Raw genomic sequence first — 13146 nt, forward strand, 5'->3', positions numbered from 1 at the left:
TCAGAATCTTACTTAAATTAGAGGTCCTAATTGAGAACATATTTTAGAGATGATTTCTAAGAATATCTGACATTTTTTCTGAGAAAATAACATATTCTTCTTTTGCAATTATTGAGAATTGAATTACTTACTAGTATCAATTAACTCAGAATCAAATTTTATTCTCAGCCTTAGCAAGTAGATCAAAGGATTTGAATCATTTTCCACCCCATTGTGTTGAATTTCTCTTTCTCTTTTATTAGCCAAGTATGTAAATATTGAGGAAAGAAATGGAGAGAGAAGGAGGAAAGAGAAAGTCAGAAAGAAAGTGAGAAAAGAAGGGAGAGAGGGAGGGTGGGAGGGAGGGAGGAAGGAAGGAAGGAGGGAAGGAAGTAAGAAAGGAAGGAAGGAAAGAAGGATGAAAGGAAGGATGGAGGGAAGGAATGAAGGAGGGAAGGAAGGAAGGAAGGAGGGAAGGAATGAATGAGGGAAGGAAGGAAGGAAGGAAGGAAGGAAGGTAGGAAGGAAGGAAGGAAGGAAGGAAGGAAGGAAGGAAGGAAGGAAGGAAGGAAGGAAGGAAGGAAGGAAAGAGGTAATGTAGGGTAAGAACTCTTGTAAATAAAATCAAATTCATTTTTGGAGATGCAACTTTCTGCCCAATGGAAATACAGTGGTAATGATGATGTTCAAGATCCTTTCATCTTACTCAGATTATTCATTTTCAAATAGCCTTTTTCAAGATCTGTATCTCTGAGATTTCACATAAATGTAATGGGCCTGTTTTATAAGCCTAGACCCTATTTGGTCTTTGAAAATTCTCTTAATCTCCTAAACTTCAATATAATACCACCTGTCATGCTTATCTAATATAAAGTGCTATGTGGATCCAACAAATTGATGACTGCCTTTTGAAGTGAGGTTCTTTGAAAAAGTCTTATGGATTAATTTTTCAAATTTACATAAATACTGCTTTATGAGAAAAAATGCAACTGGAAGAGGAAGGACAAGCACTAAAATTAATTAAGTACTGTGCTGTATACTTTCTGTTTGCCCATTTGCATCCATTCTCCAGTCTTCTCCAGGAAATCATGATGGGAAAAACAACTTCTTAAGTAAGGAGGAATGGTGTTGGTACCTAAGACTGTTTTTGTTTATTTTCTTTCATTTGACCTTTGGAAATGGCTTGTCAGAAGCTATATTAAAATACTATTAGATTTGGGTTGGAAATATATTTAAGTTATTGATTAATTTTGGGAAAGCTCATATATTTGCAACGGGCAAGTTTTCTCTCTCAGGGTTTGGCAATCTCTTTCCATTCTCTCCTCTGCTCATCACCATTCATTGATAATTTAGGTATATATGTGTATTTTGTATATATATATAAATACATATAAGGGTAATAAATTCTCCTATTTGTTGTACGTAATATGAAGGTCTTTTTTATCTCTGCTACATTTTCAAAGGTTATTCATATTGTATACAAAAAGCATTATTTCTCTTACTTCTTGGTTCACATATTTCTTTAGGCAAATTCTCCTTTCCTTTTCTTTCCAATTCTTTATCTCTCTTATTTCTTTATTTGTTTAATATGATGTGTAGTCTTAGAGTTGCTCATGGAACTCCATCTATTTCTCATGTCTTAAGTGGAAAATTTGTCAAAGATTTCATGATCACCTACGGTGACTATGGCAAATTGTTTTATCATAACCATTTAAGATAAAAAAACTATTTCTTTCATTCTAGATTGTTCAGACGTTTATAATGATTTGGACAATATATTTTTGACTTTCCTCACAGTGTATATTTTTTCCTTTACCTGTTAACTTAAAAAATTTCATTAATAAGACTTAATATGAATTATTGAGAAAAACTTTAATGGGCCATTCTGTGATGTTCTTCTATTAGACTGGAGTAAATTTGCATGAAGTGTTATTGTATTTGTTTAAATTTACATTAGCCTATAATTTTTCTTTCTAGTGTTATCCTTATTGGATTTTTAAGCATACAAATGAGAATAAAAATGTTTGTTAAATGAATGGATGGAAGAAATGACTGGATAGAGGGATGGATGAATGGAGAGAGAGAGTCAAAGGGAAAAAGTTGGAATGATTTGATGGATGAATGAATGGAGGAAAAGATGGAAAGAGAGAGGAATGGACAAAGGACTACATAGAGGAATAGAAGGAGTTTAGTACAACTGATAAATAGAGAAACTGAATGAAGGTAGAGTGAGATGATAACACTGAACGGGTGAGCAAATAGAGGATGAAGATACAGAATATCGAAAATAAAATCAGTCTAACTGTTGACTGTCTTTATAAAGATAGACCCTGTGATGCTCTTATGCATGCTATCATAATTATATAAGGTCACTGCATAACTTGGATCTCTTTTGGTTTCAAACAATAGAAAACAGAACTTAAATTTGCTTTAGCAGAAGAATGAAGTTGATTGCATATATAAATTATATCTTCTCCATCAATCTTGAAATGTACTTACTCCCATTGCTAAAATTGGGTCACATGCTCATTTTTGACCCATGGACTGCACTAGGTAGAAAGGAATATTCTAATAGTTTAAGACAAAAGAGCTGATGCCAGGTGTATAGGTCAGTTTGATAGCACCCAATCACCTATTTTCTGCACAATGAGAAAGAAACAATTCCCTCAAAATCTGTGGTTTTAGAATTGGAATAAGACTCACCTAGATATTGGTAGCTAGTCAACGATTTTTTTTTAAATTTTTTTATTTTTTATTGACTTTGTAATAATATTACATTAAAAATATATATGTGAGGTCCCATTCAACCCCATCCCCCCACCTCCCCTCTCCCCCCCCCAACAACACTCGTTCCCATCATCATGACACATCCATTGGATTTTGTAAGTATATCTTTGGGCACCTCTGCACCTCATATACATTGGTTCACATCATAGCCCATACTCTCCTCCATTCCATCCAGTGGGCCCTGTGAGGATTTACAATGTCCGGTGATTGCCTCTGAAGTACCATCCAGGGCAGCTCCATGTCCCAAAGACGCCTCCACCTCTCATCTCTTCCTGCCTTTCCCCATACCCTTCGTCAACTGTGTCCACTTTTCCCATTCCAATGCCACCTCTTCTATGTGGACATTGGATTGGTTGTGTCCATTGCACCTCTATGTCAAGAGGAGGGTCAGATTCCACCTGGATGCTGGATGCATTCCTCCCATTTTCAGTTGTAATCACTCTAGGCTCCATGGTGTGGTGGTTGTCCTTCTTCAACTCCATCTTAGCTTAGTCAACGATTTTTAAAAGCATATACATTATTTCATTTTAAAATTCCAACGATGGTGTTAATGCCAATGTTAATTGTACTAAAATGTTGTTGAAGAGCATGTCTGCATGTATCATATTATATCACACCCACAAGTTAAATAACTTGTCTGTTTTATTAAGAACAAATCCTTATGGCAATAACAGCTAAAAACAAAACAAAGAGCACTGTATAAAATAAAGTGTCCACAGTCTAGGAGAAAATATTCTTAATACATATACCTGGAAAACTCCCTGATGCATTAATATATGCTGAATACCTCCAAACAGCCCACATCAGAAATGGACAAAACTTGAAAAAAATTTGCAATTTATCATATAAAATGACCAACAGTACTTATAAATTAGCTTAATATATTAAAAGCCTTGATGACCACAATATATTCTAACACACTAGAATGGCTAAAAGTGAAATCTTTTCCTTTTCAAAATGCAGAAAAGAACCAGGTGATGACAATAAACAGCTTATAATTTTTAGACTGATCTATTACTTCTTTTTTCAAATGAATTGGCTGTTTTATCCATCTCCATATGTGTGCTTCTGGGAAGAGAATAAAGAGAATTAAAAATGAAAGAGTAGAATGATATCTGAAATCATCTGGTAAACTTCTAAAATTCTCAGGAAGTATTGAGTCCAGGGAATATTTTAGTATATTTCCTCCTATATTTTATGTATTTAATTTACTTCCAGCAAGTATCAGGAACACTGGTCTGAATCTGAGCAAAAGGATGCTGTAATCTGTACCCTTTGTCTTACAGATGAGGTAACTGGTCCCCAAATCACAGCAAATTAGTTGTGGGAACAGTAAGCAATATCTACTCTTAAGTGAAATTTATTTATTAATCCCTTCATTTTTCCTTCATCATCATCATCAGTAAGAAGAGGTGGTTCAAAAGGTCTTATCACTTTCTTCATGTCCTATTTTGCCTATACCAAAATGATAAACTATATTCTTTTGAGCACTGTTGTACAACGTGTGCCACAATGTGCAAAATGTTTTCTATGGGGGGAAAAATACAGAACTTTAAAAAAAAATAGGGCTTTTATTAAAGTCACAAATCATAAGCAAATATGTTCAAGGTCACCGTAATTTTAGAGCAAAGCATCCTGTCTGACACCTTTGGGGAACTTGTGAACCAATTATCAAAGATATTCATCTCTGTTTCTATAACTGCAGGATTTGGACTCAGATAGAAACGAATAATCCCAGAAATGAAAAATCATTCCTAGTATAGATAGTGCATGGATAAGCACTCCAACACTCCTAGCACTGGAGGTTCTCACAGTTGAGATATAGACTAAGCTAATAAATAAACATTAATTAGTTTCTGCACCAAGAACCAGAGCAAGATCCCATCACTACAGGTAGGGTGATCAACTGCAGGCAGAAATCAGTAGCTCATCAACCCAGCATGGACTGGGTGAGTAAGTTGTCTTTCCACATGAGTGTGGGTGGTGGAGGTGGCCAGTGTAAAGATCTCAGATTTATTCATTTTAGGTATCATCTTAATCCACTTTTGCACACCTCTCTCACCTGAAACCTTTTTAAATGAATACATTTGCTTAGTAAAAATTACTAAAATGGAAGTTGCGATCAGATTTCTTTTGAGTCTAATTTAAGTGAACATGATTATATTCCCAATACAGTATTATTGAATCATAAGGCATCACTCTCAAAAGTGAAATTATGAGTATAAATCCCCAAATCTTCAGAGGAAATGTTTTCTGCTCACATGGCCTGGTGAATAATAGACATCAATATATTAGTTGAATAAATTTGTAATGTGTAATAATTTTGTTATGTATGCATTTCGAGTGCATACATTCCTTCATTTACTCAACATATATGATATTAGTATCTTTAAAGTATTGTGTCTTGTGTATATACATAAGTGAACACAATAGATCCTCAAGCTGTCCTCATGTATGTAGTTGAAAAGATGATGTATGGCATTGGACTGTGAAGGGAAATTGAGGGTGCAATGAGAGAATGGAGGGGAATGTATACACCTAGTTACAGCAAATAAAGGAAAAAGACAAACAAGAGAAGGTACCTGGAGAATGAGCTGGAGTAGGGCAGAAACTGGCACTTAGGAGTAGGCAGGGGAAAGGGGAAGACAAGTAGAAAAGATAATTATAAACATCGGGATATCCTAAGCATAGGCCATGAGATTGTCATGTACAGGATGAAAATAAAATCGCTGGAAATTAATGAGGAGGGAGAAGAGGTGAGTTGAGATAGCCCCTGGTCAGATTGTACTGATGGTGTAGTTCATTTAAGGCTTTGATCTTTATGCTAAGAACAAGGAAGGCCATTGGAAAATTGACAAGAAGAGTGGGAGCTGTTTGTTAAAAAGGCTATCATTTTGGTAGCAAATAATGATTTAGAGTATACTTAACAACAGTGAATTATATAGGTAAAAGGCAAAACTTTAGGTTGCATAGGCTATTCGAAAAAAAAAAGTAAAAGATTTTATGATAAAACATGGAACACAGTGAGCCGTTTTGTAGACAAAAGACTACAATTAATAGTGCAAGTATAAGAATGTTCTTTCATGAATTATAACTAATATATGGCATGTTTAATAAAAGGAAATTATAGGCTGCTAATAATAATAACCATGGGAAATATTTCACAGGCATTTTTTATTGGGTGGTTTTTTTTTTTAAGATTTATTTATTTATCTCCCCTCCACCCCCACCCCAGTTGTCTGTTCTCTGTGTCTATTTGCTACGCCTTCTTTGCCCACTTTTGTTGTTGTCAATGGCAAGGGAATCTGTGTTTCTTTTTGTTGCATCATCTTGTTGTGTCAGCTCTCCCCGTGTGCAGCACCATTCCTGGGCAGGCTGCACTTTCTTTCACGCTGGGTGGCTCTCCTTAGAGGGCGCACTCCTTGCGCGTGGTGCTCCCCTATGCAGGGACACCCTGCGTGGCATGGCACTCCTTGTTCATATCAGCACTGCACATGGGCCAGCTCCACACGGGTCAAGGAGGCCCGGGGTTTGAACCATGGACCTCCCATGTGGTAGACGGATGTCCTAACCACTGGGCCAAGTCTGCCTCCCTATTGGGTGTTTTAAACGAAGTAATTCATGTCATTTTTTTTAGGTGTCTAGAACATAGACTCCCTCATTACTACTGTTAAAATACAGGACATTATAAAACGGTGCTATCATCAGTTGTAATCAGTGTTTCACACCAATGGGAGAGACTGGAGGTGGGTTGCTGTAGGGAAGTCCTATATTTTCTGCATGAATGCTCTGAAAAATCACAATTTATTTATGAATTATTAAAAATCATCTTATATATTCCCCAAATGAAATGGATCTGCCACAATGATGAAGAAGGTTGTTGATATGGGAGGATTGGTGGTGATGAGGTGTGGGGTACGTGGGAACCTCTTACATTTTTTAATGTAACTTTTTTTGTGGTATATGTATTTTCAAAAAATACAATAAAAATACATGCATTTGCAAAATTTATCTTATTTGTTATATTTGGATTTTCATAGAATGTGAAGTCATATAATGCAGGGTTAGATATAAAATATCTCTTGAAATAAACCCTTGGTAACTCTTTAAAATTTTGTTAAAATATGGCAATATGAAATGTTATTATTTACAAGCAGCACCGTATACCATTTTGCCAGACTTTTACATACAGATGCAAGGAGAGAGTAGAAAATACTGCATCCAATTTTTCTAGATTCTTAATGCAGATTTAAATGAGAAACCAGAAAACTAAAAATGGTAAAACTAAACAAGAATTAAGGTTTCTGAATAAATTACATAAACAAACAAGTATATTTTGAGGAACGGTATGGTCAAAAGCATTTAATAGTGGCTGCAAATGTGTGAAAAGCCCAGAGCAAGGCTTTAAAAAAATACAAGGCCAGGAAAGGAAGTAGGGTCACAAGTGCACCTTCATGTAAAATAATTTTCATAGGTTTGATTGAATTGCTTACATAAACACTTTTATGTTTCCATTGTATGATTATATAAATATTTTCATTCTGTTATATTACTAGGAAGACATATAGCTTAAATATTATAAAAAATTTGCTTTTTTTGGTAAAAAAAATCATGAAATTAAGTTTTATTCAAGAAAAACCTACTCTGCCCTCCTCATAAGGGATGGAGAGGAAAAATACAAAGAAGACCTTTTTATATAAATAGCTGATGAAAAATGCAAAGAGATACAAATTATATGCATTAGTGATATTCCAAGAATGTAAATTCTTGACATTTAAATTACTTATTTAAATGCCAGAAGGAAGCTTGGAGCTGGCAGAAGAAAGCATCACAGAACTTAAAGATATTTAAAATGAGATAATCTGAGAAGTACAAAGGCATGAGAATTATTAAAAACTAAAATAACCCAACATCTCAGGGGCACTGTCAAGCATACTTATATTCAAAATGTGGGAATCCCAGAAGGAAAAGAGAGGATATTCAAAGAAATATGGACACAGAACTTCCTAAACTTAGCAAAAGCCCAGAGAACATCAAATAGGATAAATATGAATAAGAATACACCCCTTCATAGAGTGATCATGAAATCAAATGCTTAGGACAAGGAGAGAGTACTGAAAGCTGCAAGAAAAAAAACAACATCTTATGTACAAGGAAGTCCCAATTAGATGGAATGCCAATTTCTCATCAGAAACCTTGGAGGCAAGAATGGGGCAACCTGAAATAATTAATGTGTTTAAAGAAAAAAAACTGCTAGTCAAGGATTTTATCACTAGATAAAAAGTCCCTTACATCAAACTTTCTACAAAAATCAGTCACAAATGCATCAAAGACCTAAATATAAGAGCTATACTTATCAAAATTCTAGAAGAAGAAATGGGGAAATATCTTCAAGACCTTATGTTAGGCAATGATTTCTTATACTTTCCACCCAAAGCACAAGGAACAAAAGAAAAAGTATGTATCAGGACCACATCAAAATTTAAAAAGAAAATAACATTTGTGCTTCAAAGTATTTTTATCATGTAAATCAAATGACAACTTATGCATTGGATGAAAATATTTAGAAACCACATATCCAAAAAGGGCTTAATAGCCAGAATATATAAAGAAATCCCTCAACTTACCAACCAAAAGTTCAATTAAAAATGGGGCCACACAACTCTCCAAAGAATATACACAAAGGTCCAGAAAGCACCTGAAAAGATGCTCAAAGTCATTAGTTGATCACAAATTCACATCTATTGGAAGGGCTGATTTGGGGCAAAAAACACAGAATGTAACAAGTGTTGGAGAGGATGTGAAGAAATAGGAATATTCAATCATTGCTGGTGGGAATGTAAGATGGGGCAGCTGTTGTGGAAGACAGACTTTGGATGTCCTTGCAATCCCACTACTCTGCATATACTTAAAATAATAAGAAAAAAAAGGCACTTGAAGAGATGTTTACACACTGCTGCAAGCTGTTGGCAGTGGGGTGGTATAGTTTTTTACCCAATTCTTCTGGCTTAGTTTTTTCAGCTTGAGAAAAAATGAATGTGAAATAAAGAGTATGGAGGTAATATTTTAATTTGAGGGAAACATGACATTCTCAAAGAGGATTTTATGTCTGCTTATTAAATATATGTTTGTGTCTCACTTTCTTTATCAAGAACTCAACTCTGCTGTTAAGGCAGAAGTGGAAATCTTGCGTTTCAAAGGTTCTAATTGACCTTTACTGAATCATGGTTTATATATGTTGGTAGAAAGTATGCAGAGATAGGCCCAATTTTCAAAAATTCCCAGAATTCATTTTTTTCAATAAGACTCTAGCTCTCCTACTTTTGTATCTAAGCTTGACCCATATAAATTAACATTTATTTTAGCAAAGAGAATGTATGGTGAGTATCAGCAAGCTTCAAGACACCTTGAAGTGTTTCTACTGCTCTTTCTGGAACCCTGATATTGTATTTGAACAATTCCAGGCAGGTGATGATACAAGTGCAGTAATAGCTCACTGATATCATCAGAAGAATCAGCAGCTTCTTATTTCTAGGATTTCTTCAGATATTTGAAAACAGCCTTCATGATCACACTGCTTTTACAGGTGATTTAAAGGAAGTGTATGAAAAATTGATTATTTCTGAGTCTCCATTATGGGTAAGCAGTAGTTCTTGGATGGACATGTAGGTTTGTTTTTGAATAAATTGTGCCATGACTCAGGATATACCATTCCTAGGAAAAAATCAGCAGGATTCTAAACTCTTTTTTAAGTCATCCTTTTGCCATGAAATTTGAAAGTTCTTGTAAAAATTAAGTCTAGAAATTTAATCATAGCATCAGTATACAAGTTACCCACTAACAGTACCTTCAATGTTTAAGAAATTTAGAAAAAAAAAGGCAGTCATTTTTTACAGGAATAGAGTCTTATTTATTTTCCATTAACATAATACAGAACACGCAACTCATTCCTGTACTCCATTGCATAAAATAACTTGCAAATGGAAATCATTAGTGTAAAAGAAAGATGTCAAAAGCAAGTATTTTCTTTAGTAATAAAATGAATGACTTCAACTTTTCCTTCAACATATTTATTAGGGTTATATGTGACACTTCTTATGTAGGTCTTAGTATCAGAAAGTTTAAAGAATCATGATTTCTATCTCTGAGTGTTTGAGCCCTGAAATCACAGCATTTCTTCAATCCAGGACCAAGAAAAAGTTTTGGCATTCCGCTCAGAAATAATTTCAAAGCCCCTTTATGTCTTTATCCATAAGACTGTAGATGAAGGTGTTCAACATGGGTGTGAACACAGCATACGTCACTGAGCCTGCTGCACTTGCATGTGCTTTATGCAGCACAAAATACTAAGATACGCTCCTAGACTCATACAGTAAAATAAGGGGAAAATTCTTAGATGAGATGCACAGGTGGAAAATGTTTATATTTCTGCAGAAATGATGAGATTACACATACGAAGGGAACAATCTTAGAATAGGAGTAAATGATGCCAATCAATGGTCCTCCGCCCAGCAGCCCAGCTGCAAAAAACATCACTACATCATTGATGAAGGTATCAGATCAGGCAAGTTAGGTCATCTGATTATACACTCAGAAAAAGTGGTGGATTTTCAAGTGTTTACAAAATGATAGTCACAAGACTATTAAGGTTTCTATCAAGAAATGCAGGCACTCACTATCCAGGAACCCAGAATAAGGAGGATACAGAGCTGGGTTTGAGTGATGACCATGTATTGCAGGGGTTGACAGATGGCCTTGAAGCTTTCACAGGCCATTGTATTAATAAGCATATTGTCCAACCCTCCACAGAAAATGAACAAGTATATCTTGGTGAGCAACTTTCATAGGTTATCATACTTCTGTGCTTCTTGATACTCACCAGCATCTTCGTGGTGGTAGAAGAATAAAACAAATGCCAGAAAAAGTCAGGTTAGAGAGGAAGAAGTACATGGGTGTGCAGAGGTGGGAGACTTTGACAGTGGCCAGGATGATGAACACATGCCCAAAGATAGTGGCAACAAACATGGACAAGAAGAGGCCAAAGACAAAGTCAAAGGACTGGAATTCTGGTTACTCTGAGAATCCCAAAGAAGAAATTCTAGAATTCGTGTTACATTTCCTGTCTCCATCTGCTTGGTGTGACTATCCAGAAATAGAGAAAGGACATGACTAACATTTTTTTAAAAATGTGAGGGGACTGGGGGGTGGGGGTGCGGTACATAGGAATCTCATGCTTTTTAATGTATCATTTTTTGTGATCTATGTATCTTCAAAAATTACAATTAAAATAAATGAATTAATGAAAAAAAAGACTTACTAACATATTCATAATTCATATTTTGTAGAGAAGTAATTAATTTCTAGATTTTGTTTATGAAACTGATCCCCTTTTAGAGGATCCCATGAGCACTATTTAACTAAATATCCCTGACCCACTTTCAGTTAATTTCCCAGTTCTACATTGTATGGATTTTAAGTGAAATTCATCCATTCATTGGAGGAATCCATATTGGGTTCTGCATTGGTGCCCTTCACTGTCTAGCAAATCTTATAGACTATAAAAACAAAAGTGTCTACAATCTTTTTTTGGGTAAAGAATATAAGGAAATAAAAAAAAATCATGGCATTCCTCATTGTTAAAACTGCTGCAAGGAAAAGACAGAAGGAAAAAAAAGAAAGTAGTGAAGTCATGTTATTTATCACAAGATGTTCAGGCAAAATCATCATACAAAGCCTTAATTTTACAGAGACTTTATATAAAAGAAAGTGTGATCACTGGTTGCTAGGGGCATATGGAGGGGCAGAAGGGTTGAATCAGTAAGGCACAGGGAAAATTTTTAGAGCAATGAAACTATTCTACATTATGCTGTAATTGTAGGCACATGACATGCATTTGTCAAAACCCATTGAAATTTACAACAAAAAGAGGGAACATTAATGTATGAAAATAAAAATTAATTTACAAGATATGCAGGGTTCTAAAATGATCTGACTCTCTGAAAATGCATGAAATGTCCTCACTGAAGGTAATGGGGGGACATTTACTGAAATAACAATATTGGTTATGAACCAAGTCTGTAAAATGAAGTCAGTGGACACTGTACATAAATACAGTACTCTAGTTGATACAGTTGTCTCCCATTTCAGTATGAGTTAAGAATTCTTTTACTCCTATACATTTACACTGGTATCAATCAATGAAGTCAATGGAGGGAAGATGGGGGAATATGATTCTCCCTGTGTTGTGGAAGTTTACAAATAAACAAGGGCAGGACACTGGACTGTTTTAATAGTTTACAGTTAGACACATCGGTATTAACTTATATGGAGGTGAAATTAGATACAGAAGTTTGCATGTAGAAATATTTACAGGTATGTGCATATATACATGGCAGTGAACACAAATGCATTTGCTTACAATTTCCATGGAAAGGGCTCAGTAGAAAGACATATATATATATATATATATATGACTATCTGTCTTACTCATTACTTTATTCCTAAAATAATATTTTGTGACTACCATGAGGTATTTGATGACTAAATATTGGTTAATGACTGAAATAAAAAAAATGAATGAATGTGGTTAAACAGATGCTTCCAAGAGCTGTAGGCAAAGAAGAAATAGTCAAGTGAGGGAAAATGCTGCCAAGAGAGGAAAGCCCCATGAATGAGAGCTAACACCAGAGGAGTCACATTGGAGAATGAAGACAGTTGGTTGTATCTGTTATCTCCCTCCACATCAGGCTGTTTAAAATGGCAGGACATTGTATTTTAAATTTTCTTTATGTGCATAACCTTTTGGTGTCCCTAAAGTTTCTACCATTAAAAGGGGACCCTGGAGTTTGAATACATGCCCCCCAGCACCTGTGAAGATTCTGTGACTCACCCAGAAATTATCAAGGCAGGATCTAGTCCAGCAATGCAGATTGTTCCTTGAATGATGGATGGAAATGAATGTTCTCCTTCCAGGAAGAAAAGTGTGTCTGAACCACCCATAAGGTCTATAGAAGACAAAATTGCCTTTCTCTGCACCAGAGATTACTAAAAGAGATTTGAAACAGTGCAAGGGAACAACTGAGTTTCCATGCCTTGAGGGATTCCATTCCCATAAGCATCATTAATCTGTGCTCTTTTGTCTCTCTTACCACTGAGACATTCTTCTCTACAAAGAAAGAAAAACTCAATGAATACTTGTGCTGATTTTGACCCTTGAGAGACAGCTTTGGAGCTCCATGTTCATCTCTTATCCCAGTGAACTCCTTCCTTCCTAGGAGGTCACCTCTCTTTAGATGTGAGTCTAATATTGCAAAAGGTTTCCCAAATCACTCATTCTGGGAGACATTCAGAGTACTCTAAAATATCTTACCTCCAAACTCT

This window comes from Dasypus novemcinctus, chromosome 30, assembly GCF_030445035.2.
Source record: "Dasypus novemcinctus isolate mDasNov1 chromosome 30, mDasNov1.1.hap2, whole genome shotgun sequence".
Lineage (NCBI taxonomy): Eukaryota > Metazoa > Chordata > Mammalia > Cingulata > Dasypodidae > Dasypus > Dasypus novemcinctus.